This window comes from Podarcis melisellensis (assembly GCF_964234715.1).
Source record: "Podarcis melisellensis genome assembly, chromosome: 3".
In the NCBI taxonomy this organism is placed as follows: domain Eukaryota; kingdom Metazoa; phylum Chordata; class Lepidosauria; order Squamata; family Lacertidae; genus Podarcis; species Podarcis melisellensis.
In genome coordinates, this window is record NC_138530.1 from 56,491,498 (window position 1) to 56,509,020 (window position 17,523).

Sequence of the window (17,523 nt, forward strand, 5' to 3'; positions counted from 1 at the left end):
TACTTGCCTTGCCCTGGGTGCTGACAACCCACGCTACGCCACTGGCAGGATGGGAAGAAAAAGACAGTGCCTGGAACTTTAGGGACAAACAAGCAGACAAGGAGAGTGAGGACTCCAACTCAGTGTTTTACATATATCCCATGTTCAACCCCCCACATTGATAGGTGGGCCTGAAACACTTGAGAGCTACTACCACACAGACAGTGTTGAGCTACATGGAAGAGTATAGGGCAGCGTCCCAGTTCCTTATCAATAGAAATAACTCCAAGTATTCAGGTTTCTATCATGTACTGAATGGTTGGCAGCAATATGCCGATGAAAAGATTGGAACCATGAAGAATGGGCCCAGTTCCATGAGATTAGAATGGCTCCAGAGCAAAGGTGAACTTTCTTTGATGTTGCTTTAGGCTGTGTAATGACTTCCTGGAGGAAGTCCAGTGTTGCACCTCCTTCTTAATCTTACAAAAGCAGTGCTCTCCTATTTGTTTGTTTTGAAATTATTATTATTATTGCTTGTTATGAGGCATATATTACAATAAAGCTCACCGATCTGGGAAAAACTTTGACACTAGAGCAGGGATGGGGGACCTTGGCTTTCCAGATGAGCTACAACTCCCATCAACCCCAGCCAGGGTGGTCAATTCTGATAGCTGAGGAGGACCCCAAAATGCACCCCCTCCCCACCATGAGCATAAGGGGTCAGGGAAGATGTACATGAGGAACAAGGGGGAAACATTGGGATCTGCTAGCCTCGTGAATCCTGCTACCTGAGGTGGTCACCTCATCTCATGGGTGGCCCTGAATAACAATTTACATCAGGACCTGCTGCCCCTGCAGAGCCTGCCACCTGAAGTGGTTGCTTCATGTTACTTCATGGATGGGCTGGCCCTGTGGTCAATGGTGGGAGATGATGAAAGTTGTATCCCGACAGGATTGCAGGTTTCCCAACCCCTGGGCTAGATATACTATGGTTGGGTCTCATGCTCTGATTATTTCCCCCCTGATATTTTGTTTTTTCTTAATTGTTGCTTACCACATGAATCGAGTATTATTATTTTTAATGTGTAAGATTGTCACCTGAAGTTTTATAAAGAGGCGAGAGAAAATGGATAAAATTAAACCTTTGCAATGTGCTTCTCACATAGGTCCCACACAGAATAAGGCCTGGCACATCTGGGCATGCCCACCACAGTATCACCACACCTTTGCTTGTGCAAAGAGTATTGTCCCACTGCTGGCTTTCTTCTCTGCTCTGCAGGATCCAGTTTAGGCTGAATTCCCATCGGCACATAAGCTGGAGGGATTTAATTTCCTGAATGAGTACACTCAGTTGGAGTGCAGGTAGGGTTTTTATCTTTTCTTTTCTTTTTATACAAATCATCACACCAGCCCTTGCTAACCTGGTGCCCTCTGGGTGCTTTGTACTACAGGTCCCATCACTGCTATAGCCTTTCCATTCGTAGAACTAAACTGGTGGGATAAGCTTTTCTTAAAAAGTACAGTTGCACTATCAAGGCCTGACAACTAAGTAATAGGCTTAGCTGCCTGCTCATCCCTGCTATTGTTATCCAGCTGGTGCTGGCTGATTTTCCTTTTGATGTAAAGTTCACTTCTGAAAAGAATGATGCATTGCTTTTTAAGGAGGCCGTTCAACACATTGTCTAGACTAGGATAGCCAACCTGGTGCCCTCCAGATGTTGTTTGAGTGCATCTCCGATCATTGGCCCTGCTGGCTGGGGCTGAAGGGAGTTGGAGTTCAGCAACATCTAGAGGGAACCACATGGCCTATCTTGGGAGGTTTTGTTATACATGGTAAATGTAGCTTGGCTAGAGTCAGAGAATTGGTTTTCCATTTTTAAAAGCAGAGGGCTTTTGCTATAAAACTTCTGAGGATCTTTGATTACCAGCTGGTAATACTTAAAGCAAGTAAGTAAGTAAGTAAGAAAGAAAACAAGATCCAGCTAGCAAGATGTCAAGGCTCCCGCCTGTTTCCTTTTCCTTAGATAACAAGGCCAATAGCGCCAAGTCGGACTTTTTCCAATACACAGCTATTCTCAAAAGGCAACTCTGCTGAAGTGGTGCTTCATTCAAGTTACCTGACTCTAACAGCTGGGTTTTTATAAGCTGCTGTGTTGTCCAGTATGACAATGGATATAAAGGTGGTGACCTTGGCGAAACACTGAAATGTATCCTACTGGTCTACCCAGGTTATTACAAAATGCTATACTTCTATGTTGAAGTGACTGTCCTAGAAACAGATATCTCTGGCACATACACACAGTGGGTTTATGATGTTGAAAAGGTGGAAGACATGGTGGAAGACATAGTGGCTGCAGCAAGGGTTGGGTGAGAGTGGGGGGGTGAAGAGACTCGGGGGCCAGGAAACAGTGCTTCACTGCTCTGAAGCCCCTTTCTCTGGTTTGCATACCTGTAAGATCTGTTGGGTTGGTGAGTCCCAGGGACAGGGCCTTTTCTAGGGTGGCCACATACCCCCGAATACCCTCCCCAGGGAAATATGTTGCACACATAGTCAAGAATTTTTATAGTCAAACTGGGCTTCTGCTATGAGAAGGCAAGTTTGCAAACCAGCCTTCTCACCTCTGCGATCACTCCCCATTCATTTCCCTTTCCTCTTTCCATTTCAGGGCCATATGCATGCATAGTTATCCTCCTGTAGGCATGTTGTATACATATGCATACCTCACCTACATAAGTGATGAGGGAACTCTCCCTCTGAAGCTGGGAAATAGTGAAAATTAGGAGAATCAGATAAGAGCCAGAGAGAAAAAGTAAAATTAACGTATGTTATTGAGCCATGTGCTGCCTCAGAACCAAGTTTTTTTTGTTGTTGTTGAGAAATGTTTTCCCCTTGAATATTATAGACACAACCCAAGAAAGGAGCTTTTTATAGAAATTAAAACAATAATGCTTAAGTTAACAGTGTAAGGCAGTGTTTTTCAAACTTGGGTCTCCATTTGCTTATGGACTATAATTCCCATCATCCATGACCACTGGTCCTGCCAGCTGGGGATGATGGGAGTTGTAATCCAAAAACAGCTGGAGGCCCAAGTTTGGGAAACACTGGTGTAGGGCAACCTACTATCAGTTACACATTTGTACAGCCTTCAGCTATGTGAACATAATAGGAACAGACATGGCATAGCTAGGATTTATGTGTGTGGGGGGGCAAAACCTCAGTTAGTTAAGTAATTTTATTGGTTTACTTGATTTAGGGAGGACAGCTGCCCACCCCCCAATCCCCGCTTGACTACAACCATGGGAACATAGGAAGCTGCCTTATACTGAGTTGGACACTGACTGGCTCTTCCTTTCAGATAGGAAACATTCATCTTGGTCCCACCTGGTGATGGCAGGGATTGAACCTGGGAGCTTCTGCATGCAAAACAGATTCTCTACCACTAAGCTACTGCCCTTCCCCAAAATTGGAAATGTGTCCACCCGGCTAAATGTGTCAGGAATTGGAACTAGCTAATGAACCTGAAGTGCAAGTAGAGCCACAATCCTTTAGGATTGCCTGCTTCATTGAATTCAGGTGGCCTTGTTTTCAAGCAAACACACATAGGATCACTGCTGTAATCCTATGTGCACACTTATATTCTCTCCGACAAACTTCGTGGTCCCATGCCAAGCAGTGAGGGTTTCCTCACAGCCAAAACCCTTCTGTAGGAAAGGAACACTAGCTATATGCTCCGAAAGTGATGAAGGCAAGAGGAGTGGGGAACTTGGTCAGGAAGGAGGCCTTGTCAACAAAGATAAAAAGACGGAACTTCTGCATAAATGTGGATAAGTTGCCTGCACGTTTGGCCACACACTGAATGTAACATTTGAACAGTGCCTTTGCATGAATGACTAACTGCCCACCAGTTATTCATCTATAATTCTGGCACAACCCAAACAAAGTAAACTGCTTTTCAGCACAATTTTCTGCAGAGGTTTACTTGAATGTAAGCCTTGCAGAGTCAATGGGGTTTTCCCCCAAGGAGGTATGTGTGGGACTGCAGCTTTTAAATCCCCTTCTTTACAACAGGAGATTTCAAGGATGTACTTCAGACTGCAATCCTATAGTCACTTACGTGGAAGTAAGTTTCAGTGAAAATGGGACTTCCTTCTCTGAGCAGACATGTACAGGATGGTACTGAGGTTAGTCTGATTCACTGAAACCAGAGGGACTTTAAAAAACTACTTTGCATAGAAACAGACCAGGTTTAATAGTACACTTTAAAGGAATAAAAATGCAAGCTCCCCACAATGACCTTTCTCCATAGGTAACTGATTACTCACATAGTGGTTTCGGACAATTATCCTAATGGTAGTTTATGTGGTAATTGAAAGGGAACACCTGAATGTATATAACTATAGTCTTCTCTTGGTTGCCTTAACGATTAAGAGAAAACAATATGAAATTGTGCTTTTGTAATGCAAGCTATGCCTTTCAACGTTGCAGTATAATTAACCTAATTGGTTTAAACTACCATGTGCATAATGAGAAATAACCATAGTAAAAAGTAATAAACTGAATCAATCCCTTGCCTCAATTTACTGACTTCTCAGGAGACACATGCAGTCATGGACTTGGTATTCTTGATTTTTCAAGCATAATTTTCTGGTTAGGAATGAAAGTATCCTTAAAGGCCTATACCTAGCGGCCTGGGACTAAGTTCCATTTTCATTCAGACTTTCTTCCTAGTAGACATTTATAGGATTGTTCTATTAAAGATGAAATAGCCCGAAGCTGTTTTAAAAAAAATTAAACCCAGTGCTTTGAGATTCTTGAACAGTTACACATTTTCAAACAGCCAAGAACCAAGGAGTAATACTCTATTTTTTCTTCTCAAACTAGAGATCTTTGTGTTGTCGTTGTTGTTGTTGTTGTTTTAAAACAACAACGTTTTATTGCTTTTAAATATATGCCAACTGTAATCAACCATGGAATAAAAAAAAATTGACCAGCTGTAATGTAGTATCTGATATAATACCCAAGATCTCAAACACTGCTTTTTGTCTCTGATTTCTCCTATTTTTTGTTGCTGATCTCAACCTAGGGATTGGGATTGCTAGAGAGCATCATAGCACAAGGTATATACTGAATGGGTGGAAGACAAAAATAAATTTACAATGCTGTTGTCTTTCAGAAAGGAAGTCGCCAGACAATTTTTGTGTGTAACATTGTTGCAGACTGGGAGCAGTTTTGAATCATAGCCAAGAGGGGTGTTACTAGATTGTTGTTTTTATTTTGGTTATGTACTTTGTGGTTTTATATTCTGATTTTATCCTGTGAACCGCCATGAGACCTGCAGGTATAGGGTGGTATATAAATTCTAATTTTAATTCTAATTTTTATTCTTATTCTTATTATTAATGTTGATGATGATGTCACTTGGTCCCTCAACACCTTTCACAATTTAGGCCCTTGGGTGGCTTGGTTGATGTGCCCCAGAGTGATTATAAGGGATGTTCTAAGAAGTCTGTGAAAGGAGGAAATTGCAGACTTCTTAGGAACTGAGAATGTGGAAAGAACAAGCGGGGAAACTAGGTGAGTCATCATACTTCTGAGATGCACAACCTGCCTTCCTGACCTTTCCCAGTTTCCAGGTGCTTTGCTTACATTCTCTGAACCTTCGTCAAGGCTGTATCAGCATTTCTTAATGGACCAGGGCATGCAGATGATAATCACACACAGTGTTTTGTCACACAAGACCATTGTGATCTGCATCATAATCTGGTGTGACTCCTGGTGGATGGCAGCTGGGAAGAATATAGACCCTGTCACTTCCACTGTGTGTCATAATTTTAGACATTAATCAAAACGAGGGGTTCTTCTGGAGTTCATGTCTGGGAGGCAGTTCCAAGCATGAGTGGCAAAAAGGAGAAGGACTTGAGGGAGCACGAGATCTTCACATATCTAAGCACTGGGGGAGTGAAGGTCAGCGGCAGGGAGGTATCAGGATGGGCAAGACCATTGAGGCCTTTGAAAGTAAGGGAAAGGAGGTTGTGCTGGATCTGGGAGGAAGCTAGTGTGCAGATCTAAGGAGCGGGTGTCACATGATTAGAGTGATGAGGGAAGTGAGCCGTTTTCACAGCAGAATGGTGGATAGAGGTGAAGAGAGCAAGGTGTGGCAACAATAGTTCAGAGAGGAGAAGATTACAGTGGTCAAGGCAAGAGATGATCAGGGCATGAACCATGATGAAGGGGCAAAGCTGTTGTTTTTCTATGGCTGGCTACATCAGAGGAGATCAAAGTTTTTGTTGAATAAACTCTAATTTACCTCAACAAAATTATGTAGCTGATGTTAACTGATGGCACAGTTAACGTACAGCTAGTGGATTTAAGTGGTTATTGGCTTCTTTGTCAATTCAGATTGTGAAATTAAGCTTTTTTCTGGGCCTGCTGTATCTCACCATTAAATTTAAAAAATGGTGATGTATAGCCATGTGGAGAACTCTTTGGATTTCATTGCTCAGGAAGTGGAGCAGAACTTCCCTCATCAATACACCAGTGTATTGCTCAATGAGCCAAGGGTAGGGATGTTTTTAAAATCATTTAACCAGAAATTTCGTGGAGTGTGCTATTGCCTTGACAACTTAGTAATAGCCTCCAGTAAAAACCAAACATTATTTTGGCAAAATACAGTAATCCTTTTGGAACTTGCAGACAAGAGGCTCCAGAAAAAATAACATTATTTTAAAGCAATTATATTATTTGCTTTTTTATAATGGCCTTGGCCCAGTATACCTGAAGGAGCATCTCCACACACATTGTTCAGCCAGGACACTGAGGTCCAGCGGTTCCCTCACTGAGAGAAGCAAGGTTACAGGGAACCAGGGAGAGGACCTTCTCAGTAGTGGCACCCGCCCTGTGGAATGCCCTCCCATCAGATTTCAAGGAAATAAACAACTATCTGACTTTTAGAAGACATTTGAAGGCAGCCTTGTTTAGGGAAGTTTTTAATGTTTGATGTTTTATTGTGTTTTTAATATCCTGTTGGAAGCTTCCCAGAGTGACTGGGGAGGCCCGGCCAGACGGGTGGGGTATAAGTAATAAATTATTATTATTTATAAGGATGCATCTAAGGTTACTTTTGCAAAGCAGAGAAACTGTCATGGACATGCCACACACCCCTTACAAGGGTTAAATGAATGAGAGGAAGAGGGCATGGGTGTCTGGAGGACCTTGATAGGGGAAGGTCACTGGGAGAGATTAGATCAAACCTTCCTTGGCTGATTAGTTTATTGAACTTATTAATCACTTCTCACAACAGACAGTTCTGAAACAATTTACAAGAATACAGTACAGTTGAAAATACTTAAAGATTTTTTTTTAAAAAAAATCAGAATAAAAATATCCAATCATTGGTGGTTCCCATTTGCTTGGGAAACAAACAAAAAAATATTTGCTTGGTGGAAAGATGACAAGTGAGCCTCCTTTGGGAGAGCATTCCATCGATGGGGAGCTGCTACAGAAAAGGTCCCGCTTCCTCATTCCCATCCTTTGGAATTCCCTAGGAGGTGGCACTCAAAGAAGGGCCTCAGAAGACGATCTCAGGGTCTGAGCTGGTTCATAAGGGGAAAGGCAATCCTTTAGTTATAGAGGTCCCTGAGTCATTTAAGGATTTAAAGTTCCGAATTTGAACCTTTAAACTGGGACCAGAAACAAATTGGCAGCCACAGTAATTGGGCCAGGACCAGCGTTATATATGTTTGTACCTTCCTGGCCCAGCTAGCAGTTGAGCTGCCACAATCTGTTTAGAATTGCACCCTCTCTGGAACGACAGCAATGGCAGGATATGCATAAGAAAAACAGGAAACGTTTCCTTTACTTGCTGAAAACTAAATATTTATACAATACAATTGCAATATTCTCCCATTGGCAGCTATTATATTTCATTGCATTGCCAGGTAGATTTTGTAAAAATTATGATTTCTGTGCAGGTCATATAAATAATGCCCTTAATGTGAAATGCTTTAAAAAATAGAAATTGGGTGATGACCAACTTTAGTTGCAGTCAGAGCAGACCCACTGAAATAAATCGGCTTGAGTATTAATTTGCTGGATAGAACTCTTTATTTACTATGTATATCAGATTTTAATGTGATTAAATTGCACAAAAAGGACCTGACATAAACTCTATTCAAAGTTGGTTAGGAGTAAAAATCCTGGCATAATCAGGGGCTCTTGATTCACTTTCTTTTCAGTCCAGGATAAGTGGTCACAGAAAAACATGGATTGTTATTTCTGGAGTGTGCACTTCACAGTTTCCTAGGGAAACACAGTGACCTGAGAAAGATACAAGATTGCCAGTGAGGGCAATCTTCTCTTATCCTGTAGAGAAATACTCCATATAGAACATAGATTTAATTTCTATTGGCTCCCTCAGATTTCCATACGTCAAAGGAACACTGGGTATGTTTCCAGCAGTAGGAAAAAGGCACAATCCAATCTCAGGCATGCTTCTGGAAATAAGTCCGATTGAGTTCAATGTGTGCATAGATTTGCATCTTTAAAGTATTAACAGCATTCCCAGCACGGGGAACAGAAAGTTGCTGTTCCTCAGGACGGTAGGTAGGTGGGTGGGCTTGGTGGGCAAAAGGTGTGAATGTGAGCTGAATTTCTCTCTGTCTGTGGCAACGGAGGGTAAAGCGAGGCACAGACCACAAGAGGAAAAACAGATGCTGTGACTATACTCCAAGCCATTGATCATATATACCAACTAGAACTGAAATAAGAAACTATTGAAATTTGCCAGCCTAGCATTCATATGTCTTGGAAAGCAGTGTTTGAATGAACACTTAGACACATAACGAGGACATTTTTTAAATGAATATTTTGCTAAGACATTATATTAAATTACATTACGTCATGCTATATTTTGCAGAATTTTAAACCTTTCATATAATTGATTTAGGAGTTTAGGCTGAACTTCTATGGCAGTGCAAGGGGTCACAAGGCAGTGCAAGAAAATAGAATTGGAGGGCAAAGGGTGAACTATACCTTGTAATTAATTTAAAGATAACAGTCCTGTTGTGTAAAGACACCAATCCAGAAATTTGGAAACACAGTAGCTTTCAGCCCACACCCCTTGAAAAGAGGACTAATGAGAAGGGAGACAAAAGTGTCTCCAGTACTAATAGTTTTGGATGTTACAGAAGTGGTAAAGCCTATAGGAGCCAACTCTTGGGGGCTGTGGGGGCTTTGCCCCCATAAAATGTTTGAGAGAGTTGGGCACCCCAAAGTTGATGGGCATTGCCATTCAAATGGTGTGTGTGCACCGCATCATGTGTTCGATTATGCGAAGTGGGGCTTACATGGGACCCCACAATATTTTATTCAAGTTGGCACCCCGGGTAGAGCAGAAGCATGATTGCTTCATACATCCTGTGTTTGTATTTCCTAAGTAATCTCCAAAGGGAAATGCATGCATCTCAGGGCCAGATTAAGACATTTAGAGGCCCTAAATATATTGGTGCCCCCATATATATCTAATTCAAAAGATGAACAATAATAAACCATAAAATAAAGTTTTATTTTTCAAAATGGAACAAAACCTACAGTGTGATGGAAAATAATGTTTATTTTTCCATACTTCCATTTTATTTATAGCTGAAAAACATTTCTCCTGTTTTTTCTAATTAAAGAGTCTTTGATCACATCCTCAAAACTAATCTTATGTAACACATTTGCTTCTATACTTAGTAGAGATAAGGCAACATCACATTTCTAGCTGTCTGTCCATTAAACAGAGTGGTAACTCTAGGTGGGAACTATAAGACCACAAGGAAGGCCTGAGTCCTGACCTTGAGAACTGCACCCTCAAATTCACCAGTGAAAAATCCTGAGGTCCATAAACAGGGCTAACCAGGTAGGTCTGTGTGTGAGAGAGCCAGCCTTCCATTGGCAAAGGAAAGCATATTTTGGTGACTGAGGTCACAGATTTATGGGGGGAACCCTCAAGATGTTGTTGGACTCTACCTGCCATCATCTCCAGCCAGCATGGCTGTCAGGGAACTGACATCTAAAGCGCCGGAGGCGCAAAGGCTCACTGAGGGTGAGAGAGCAGTAGCAGCGGAAGAGGGAACCAGTAGAGGGCGAGCAAGAACTCCAAGGGAAAGTGAGTCGGAGGGATGGCTCAGAGACGCTTCAAGCGAAACCAGTGGGGAGGTCTCAGGACCTCCTATAGGGACACCCACATCTCGACGGAAACTGTCACGCCGAGAGGCCAGACGACGTGTTTCCGTTAAGGAGCTTTTATGTTGGAAACGTTTCCGAAAGCAGCCACTTTCGGATTCTACTAGTGATTGACGCAGCCATGCTGGAGGGGCTCCGTCACTGGCAGAGGTTTGAAAGCCTGATCAAACTCTGAGGGACTTGCATTTTACGCACAAGCAGCTCATCGTCCCATCACAGCAATCCGAAAGTCTCCGAAAGCCAGCTTGTGCAGGGAGAAGCATCATGAGCAATCCAGCCGGAACCGGGGAAGCAGGAGCAGCTGGAGGAGGTCCAAGCCTGGAAGAAAGGTACAGGGCGTTGGAGATCCAGTTGGCGCTGCAAACGGCGAGGCTTGAGGAGAGGAGGGCTCAGGATGCAGAAAAGGGAAAGGAGAAAACCACCCCGCTCGCCAGAAAGGTGCCAGGATTGGTGCAGAAATTCGGGGGGGATCCCAGGAACTATCATGCCTTTAGAACAGAGATGCAATACGCTCTAAACTTGCAGTTTGATGACTTCCCCGATGAGGAATCGCGAGTGGCGTATGTGATTGGCCATCTCGAATCCGGGGCGAAAGATTGGGTTAGACCCCTGATGGCAGCGAATAATGAGATCTTAAAGGACATGAGGAAGTTTTTTCGTGCCATGGACCTGATGTTTTCCAGCGATATTGAGCAGGGGGTGGTGCGAAGGCAGTTAATGGCTTGCCAGCAAGGAAGCAGATCTGTCCGTGAGTACTGGACTGAATTTACCATGTTGATTCACAAATTGGGGTGGGACCTATCGGCGGAGCCCATCCAAATGCTTTTCGAAGAGGGGCTTTCTTCAACCGTCAAAGATGAGCTTTCCCGGGGCCCCAGGGCGGAGTCTATGGACCAGTTAACCAAATCTGCGCTGGCCATAGGAGCGCGCCAGGAGGCGAGGGCTATGGAAAAGCGGGAAGGGAAAGGAGACCGTTGGAGGGAGTTCCGCATTCCAGACATTCCAGAGCCACCTTTCCCGCCGGCAGAGCCGATGGAAGTTGGAACAGCGCGGGCGCGCGCAGTTTCAAATCCCAGTGAAGGGCGGAAAAAGGAGGGAAAGAGCGCCAAGAGATGTTATCTCTGCCAACAGCCAGGGCACTTTGCCAGAGTTTGCCCACAAAGAAAGGAATGGCAAGGGATGGCAGGAGCTGTTGGGGGAAAGGAAGAGGAAGGCAAGGAGCAAGTAAAAGCCAACGCCTGGCTGCCACCGTTGGGGCACAGCAGCCAGGCCAAAGAGCAATGAAAGTGCCCATGCCAGAACCCCCCAGACCCGCTTTAGTGATAGAGGTGTTACTAGAACTGCCAAACGGACACCCACTAAAGGTCAAGGCGCTTTTGGATTCAGGCAGCTCCTGTAATTTCATGAGTAAGGAGTTTGCAGCTGAGCACCAGATACAGACTATCCCTTTAAGTAACCCCTTGCAGGTGACTACGATTGACGGCAGAGAGCTGTTGGGGGGAGAAGTTAGCCAACAGACTGTCCCGATGATAATGAGAGTGGCAAGGCACACCGAACAGATAGCGTTTAATGTGGCCATCCTGGGAGGAGCGCCCATCATTTTGGGGATGAGCTGGCTGGCGCTACACGATCCGCTAGTGGGCTGGCATCAGAGGGTGGTCTCCTTTGGGTCAGCGCATTGCCTAGAACACTGCAAGGAGGGGAAGGTTTCGGGAGGAGACAGAGTCACCCTAGCGGGGATGGAAGTGATGGACAAAGGGAAGGTGCCCCCGCAATACGCAGATCTGAGCAACGTATTCAGCGAAAGGGAAGCAGACAAACTGCCACCGCATAGACCCTTTGACTGTCAAATCAACCTACTCCCAGGGGCCCAACTCCCAGTAGGCAAGCTGTACGCCATGTCAGACAGGGAGATGCAGGAGCTGAGGGAGTTCATTGACAAAAACTTGAAGCGAGGTTTCATCAGAGAGTCCCGAGCGGTGGGGGGCAGCCCAGTGTTCTTTGTGGACAAAAAGAACACAGACAAACCGAGACTGGTGTGTGACTTCAGGGCCCTCAATGCAGTGTCGGAGCCCCTGGCTTTCCCTATGCCCCGAATTGATGACATTTTGACCAGAGTAAGGAAGGGAAAGATTTTTACAAAACTGGACCTGCGGGGGGCGTACAATCTGATACGCATAAGGAAGGGAGATGAATGGAAGACCACCATGTTTACCCCGTTGGGAGCCTTTGAATACCTCGTTATGCCCTTCGGTCTACAAGGGGGCTCCGCGTGTTTTCAAGCTTTTATAAACCACGTTCTGGGACCTTTGCTCTACAAGAATTGTGTGGCCTTTTTAGACGACGTGTTGGTGTATTCGGAAAATGAGGAACAGCATGTGAGGGACGTTCGAGAAGTGTTGGGCAGGCTGCAAGCCAACCAGCTGTGGGTGAAACTGGAGAAGTGCCAGTTTCATACCAAGGAGGTGGAATTCCTGGGGTACCGCTTGTCAGACAAGGGATTGGCCATGGATCCAGGCAAGGTCCAAGCGGTACTGGAATGGAAGACACCGAAGACCAAGAAGGACGTGCAAAGATTCTTGGGATTTGGGAACTTTTATCGGAAGTTCATCAAGAACTTTGCCCACTTGACGGCGCCCATCACCGACTGTCTCAGCAGCAAGAAGAAATTTGTTTGGACGGCAGAGGCGGATCGAGCCTTTGAAGAACTGAAAAGGGCTTTCGCCTCGGAAGAACAACTTCTGCATGTGGATTTACGAAAACCCATGAGAGTGGAAACAGATGCATCCGACCGGGCGGTAGGGGCGGTCCTTCTTCAACCGGGGAGGAGTGCGTCGGAGTGGAGACCGTGTGCCTTCTTCTCGCGGAAGCTGAATAAGTCCGAGAGGAATTACACGGTGTATGACAGGGAACTACTTGCCATTCACGAAGCATTCCGGAGGTGGAGACATTTATTAATTGGGGCACAACACAAGGTGCAAGTGTGCACCGACCACAAAAATTTAGAGTATTGGAGAACAGCTCGAGTGCTCAACCAACGACAAGTGAGATGGGCACAGGAATTCTCCAAATTTAACTTTGAGATTTGTTATGTGCCAGGCCCAGAAAACGTCAGGGCGGACGCGCTCTCACGCAAACCAGAATATTGGGAAGGGGAGGGGGTGATCGAAGAGAGACATGTCATCCCGGAGGACCGCTGGGTGTGTGGGGCGGCGATGGTGGGGCAACGAGAACTGGTGGAGGAAACGGAAAATGATGAATATGCCCAGGATAAGCTCAGAGGTCTCAGGGGGGAGGGCGAGAGCCCCGGAGGTTTTGAGGAAAGAAATGGGGCATTGTATTACAAAGGGGCACTGTATATACCCGAAGGTGAATTGAGGGGGAGAGTACTCAAGCAGTTGCATGATAGCCCCACGGCGGGACATTTTGGGCAACACAAGACCATGTGGTTGGTTACCAGGGAATTTTGGTGGCCTAAGGTGAGGGAAGATGTAAGGGAGTATGTAAGAGGGTGTGACCAATGTCAGCGAGCCAAAGGGGAAAGAAGGGCGCCGGCAGGGTTATTAGAACCTTTACCCACACCAGAACGGCCTTGGGAAGCGATATCAATAGATTTTATGACGGATCTGCCAAGGTCCAAGGGGAAAACAGCCATCATGGTAGTAGTAGACCTGTTAACTAAGATGTGCCACTTTGTAGCATGCTCACATGCAGTCACAGCGGAAGAAACGGCGAAGTTGTTTGTGGAACATATCTTTAGGTTGCACGGGGCTCCCTCGAGGGTGATCTCAGATCGAGGCAAACAATTTACTTCCAGGTTCTGGAGGAAGCTCATGAGCTTGTTACACGTGGAAGTCAATTTTTCAACTGCCCGGCACCCTGAAACCAACGGGCAGGCGGAAAGGGCAAATGGCATTCTTCAACAATATCTTAGGTGTTATGTCAATGACAGAGAGAACGATTGGGTCGAAAAGTTGGCGTTGGCAGAATTTGCCTACAATAATGCGGAGAATGTGTCCACAGGGATGAGTCCCTTTTTGGCTAATTACGGGTGTCACCCCAGGGCATTTCCAGGGGAAGGAGGGGAGAGATGGAGCGTCCCAGCGGCTGAACATTTTGTAGAAGAGATGGAAGCCATCCATCAGCAGCTCCAGCTCAACTTAGAAAGGGCTAAGGCACAATATAAGAAGCAGGCAGACAAGAACAGAAGGGAAGGTGAAACCATAAGGGTGGGGGATCAAGTGTGGTTGTCAACCCAAGGGTTGCCGTTCAAAGGGGGTTGTAAGAAACTGAGGCCCAGAAGATTGGGACCCTTTGAGGTGATTCAGCAGGTCAACCCGGTAGCTTTCAAACTCCGATTACCCAATCACATGAAATTGCACCCAGTGTTCCACAGGTCGTTACTGTCACCATACAGGGGAGGAGGTGAAGGGGAGCACGTCAGGGGACCAGCCTTGGAAGAGAGGGAACGCCGCAACCATGTAGCGGAAATCCTCGATTCCAGGTGGAAGGGAAATCAGGTGGAGTATTTAGTGGCGTGGGAAGGGGAACCGGAGTCAGAAAACACCTGGGTAAGTGCGCAGGAAGTCAATGACGAGGTTTTAACAGAAACGTTCCATCAAAGGTTCCCGAGGAAACCTCAGCCGATAGCAAGGTTTAGGAGGGAGTATTTCGGCACCACCGATGAGGAAGAGGAAATGGAAGGGTTCGCGGAGTCGGAGTTGGAAGAGGGAGTGGACTCTGATGACGAAGAGTACCTAGAGAGTAGGAACAGCAACAAGTGGAAGGAAGTGTTCGCGACGTCGGAAGATGAGGGAGGTTCTTTCAAGGGTTTTACCTCCTCACCGCCAGTAGGAGAGGAGACGGGAGGGGGTGAAGGGGGCCCTGGAGGGGAGGTGGATGTCAGGGAACTGACATCTAAAGCGCCGGAGGCGCAAAGGCTCACTGAGGGTGAGAGAGCAGTAGCAGCGGAAGAGGGAACCAGTAGAGGGCGAGCAAGAACTCCAAGGGAAAGTGAGTCGGAGGGATGGCTCAGAGACGCTTCAAGCGAAACCAGTGGGGAGGTCTCAGGACCTCCTATAGGGACACCCACACCTCGACGGAAACTGTCACGCCGAGAGGCCAGACGACGTGTTTCCGTTAAGGAGCTTTTATGTTGGAAACGTTTCCGAAAGCAGCCACTTTCGGATTCTACTAGTGATTGACGCAGCCATGCTGGAGGGGCTCCGTCACTGGCAGAGGTTTGAAAGCCTGATCAAACTCTGAGGGACTTGCATTTTACGCACAAGCAGCTCATCGTCCCATCACAATGGCCAACAACATACAGAGGGCCAAAGGTTCACTTTCCCTTCTCTACAGTGACTTGCAATAGCTCTCCAAGATTTTAGACTGGAGTTTCCCCCTCTTTCCCTGGAGTAGTCAGGGACTGAACTTGGGATATGTGCTGCACCATTGAGCTAAAGCCCTCTCCCCAATTGGCTCCTGCAATTCCTGGGGCTGCTAGATACAGAACAATGGCCAGTAGTACAGTGAAGATGATTCACAGGGTGCAGGTTGCCCTGTGTGCAGTAGATTGTCATTGCTGGATGCAAGCTGTTGGTTCCAACCATCAGAGTGCACCACCCATGGAAGTTTCACATGTTTCTTGATCATGCAGACCTTTGGCAACCTGAAGTTTTGTAGGTGCCCAGAATATGGTTTGACAAAGCATAGGGCCCTCATATTTTAATCCAGTAGTGCTAAACACAAAAAACCAATGGAATTTCTGGAAGTACTCTCTGATTTCACTGATGCAAATTCCTGGCCCTCCATTGCCAGAGTCAGGACTACAGTAAACAGAATAGTTCTCTGTGTGAAAACAACGGATTCTGATTATGGAATTATGGAAACTCTCTTAATCTGGAAAGATCTGCTATGAAGAACCTGTGCAGATTTGTTTGATAATAACACATAGGATAGTTGCAAGTTGTCTTCCCCAGACTTTGGGTTTACTGTTAAATGATCTCTTGTAACGTTTATGGGTGTCTGCATGTGTGCAATGCATGGATGTTGTTGTAAGCACAAGCATATGCTAGATGCTGTAAAGATTTTTTTAGAAATTATCTCTGTCTCTGCGTGGTTTCTCAGTTGCTCATCAGCTTCTTGGCTCTGTTGTGCATTAGCAAAACAAAGCTTTTCTTGTGCTCTCAGCACGACTATTTTTACAGCAGGACCATTTTCAAAGTGCTGCCCTGGTACGCTTCCACCATTTTAAGAAAGGAGAAAAGTAGCCCATTGTACTTCCCAGGGGAGGCTGGAAGTAAACGTATTGCCAGCAATATTCCCCAGACGCCTTAATTGGACAACTCAATAAAACAAAAATGGAACACTTTCTAATTCATAATAATGTAGGATGCAGTGGGGGGAAAGCAAAAGTAGAGACTGGAAGATTTATACAACTCAGCTTTATGAAATTATCACTGGCTAGTAGGACTCTGCCTTCATTTCTATGCTGAGTCTGCTTCGTAGCCCCGGTTCATACATTCATGGGCCAGCTTTGAAGCAGAGTGGTTGAAGCAGTAGTATGAATTCCTTCCCTCCAACCTGTAAAAAAGTATTTAATGTGAGCTAATGCTAAGGCTAAATCTGCCCCAGTTTGGCTTTATCTTCTTGACACAGAAGTTAACACTCTCGTAGTGCAAATTTGCAACACTGATTTCTTATGTCCTTTGGAGAAGAAAAGCCCTATTAGGTTACTGGGGTTCATTGGGGCTCTCTTATTATTTACCATGAGACCAGTATTTCAACAAGGCACTTCTGCATTTTTTTGCTCTCTCCTCTGTTATGAGCCCAGTATTTCACAAATGCACCTTTGTGAACAGCTTTTAGATGTTTTTGGAATGCAAGACCAATAAAATTCTATTTTTATGCTACATTGGAGTAATTTAAAAACCAATCATTAGCTTTATTTCCAATTAGGACTTTAAAGGAGTTTGCTTATTAATAGATTGATAATATCCCTTGTGCTTGATCTGGAAGCTGCAGTTAGTGCAGAATGCTGCAGCACAATTGCTGACCTTGTCAGCATATAACACCTGTGCTCAGAGATTGACACTGATTGCCAATTTGCTACTGGGCCAAGTTAAAGGTGTGACTATAAGTCTATGAAGCTCTTAACAACTTGGGACCAGTTTACCTGCTCGATCACCTTACTCCATATATGGCCACTCAACTGTTTCGATCTGTGGAACTGGTACTCTTGCAGGTGCCATATATACCCATTCCATACTGATCGTTTAGCATGGTAGCAGCACCTACACTTTGAAACTCCCTGCCTATTG